Source organism: Microtus ochrogaster, chromosome 8 (assembly GCF_000317375.1).
Source record: "Microtus ochrogaster isolate Prairie Vole_2 chromosome 8, MicOch1.0, whole genome shotgun sequence".
NCBI classification, from domain to species: Eukaryota; Metazoa; Chordata; class Mammalia; order Rodentia; family Cricetidae; genus Microtus; species Microtus ochrogaster.
The window spans coordinates 46,085,125-46,086,914 of NC_022015.1; the positions used below are offsets into that span (position 1 = coordinate 46,085,125).

The 1,790-nt window shown below is 42.2% G+C and overlaps 1 protein-coding gene across 2 annotated transcripts in view; it reads right to left on the reverse strand.

Moving 5' to 3' along the window:
- Positions 1-1,790, reverse strand: part of Cep78 (centrosomal protein 78) — a 33,654-nt gene that overhangs the window by 18,530 nt on the left and 13,334 nt on the right. The gene's annotated exons all lie outside the window — the stretch shown is intronic.

The following is a 1,790-nucleotide window of genomic DNA, read 5'->3' on the forward strand; positions in this document are numbered from 1 at the left end:
GCAGCTCACATCCATGTCTTCAAGTAACTAAGGTAAATAGCAAAAAAGCCAAGAAATATAATTCCTCTTACTCCGTGGCCTATAAACTGCAGCCACAGCTCCCTCTCTCCAGCGCTGCTTTTTTCCTGCTACGGCTGAAAACCGAAAAGCATGCGTTCAGCTTTTCATCAACATGGTTTAAGTGTTTCGTGGCAGGACCTCTTAAAAGAGCTGCAGGATTTTGCAGCTAAAGTCGAGTCAGGAAGCCTCTCTTAGATGAGAGCATTTGCTTGCCTCTGGCAAGCAGAGTAGACCCGAGAAATTGCTGCTACCAAGAAAACATGCTTTACTCTATTCTTTCCCAAGCTTTCTCAGGCTTTCTGTGGACTAAGTTATCCACATCTGGGCACCATTCTGTAGGCGTAGGTCACAAACAATCCCACTCCAGTTTGGAATTAGACTATTAGAGAGGTTATTTATTTTAAGGAGGAAAAACTTACAGATCACTGTCCCAGACAACAGCCCTCTGCGCAATCAGGAATGGAGCCTACTTGCCAGAAGCGGAGCCAGAAGCCAGAGGGAGCGCAGAGGGAAGTGGCTGCTTTTTTAAAGGGCGAGAGACCATGCCCCAGTGGGCTGGTATCTCAGCGGCTATTGGCTGAAGGAGCGGAAGGAGCTCCCACAACACCTCCCCCTTTTGTTTAAGTAAGAGAGTTCTAAACCTACTATGAAATTATATACAATAAGTACAAATATCCTATTCTAACTAGGATTAAAGACGTGGGCCACTTCCACCTAGCTTCATTAGCAACCCATATACAAGTGTGATGCTACTATGTCAAGCATCCATTTTTTAGATTTCAGGTAAAAGGAATAAATAAAACATTATTTGTTATTATTGTCCAGTTATCTTGATATATGTGGCATAGAAAGTCACCACAAACATCATTTTGGAAGTGAACAACAGGAAACAAAACTTACTTGTTGCTGCTATTGTAGACTTTATGGTTCTTCTCTGAAGACTCTAGAGAACACATATAAAAAGCCCTTCTTATAGACCTGGATTCTTACCACAAAAGTGTTAGGTGTGCTACAGGTAACGTGTTCCAGCTGGAGTGTAGCTCAGCTGCTGCACTGCTGCCCAGCATGTATGAGGCACTAAGGTGCATCCTTACTCATCACCACGGAGGACTTGGCATCGTGCGCCTGTCTGCAAGGCCAGCACTCAGGCCACCATGGATACACAGAGAATTCCAAACTATCATGGGCCGAGAAAAGGCAAGCGCTCTAGAATATAAATTACTGCCACATTTATGCCTGTAACCCCAGCATTTAGGAGGTAGGGATGGGAAAGTCACTGCAAATTCAAAGCCAGCCGGAGAAATAGCCTGTCTCAAAATACGTAAAGGACTTTCAGGTCCAGAACAGTTTGTAGGAGCTAGTTCTCTCCTACCTTGTGGGTTCTAAGGGTGAACATAGGTTGTCCTGCCTGAAGGCAGTGCCCTTATCTACATGCTAGTCCCTGAATGTTACTTTTATAATAAGAACTTTTCAGTTTGTACTCAATTACAAAACTAATAGTTTGAATTTTAGATTAACTAATACTTAGAAGTTTATGTATATACTATAACATATATATTTTTATACTATATATACTATATATGTTATATATAAATATAGCATATTTATATACTAGAGAATGGTGCTGGCTAGTTCTATGTCAATTCAATACAAGCCAGAGTCATTTGGGAAGAAGAAATGTAGTAATAGGAGCCGTGGGCTGTGTCCCGCCACCCAGTTAGCTTTACCCG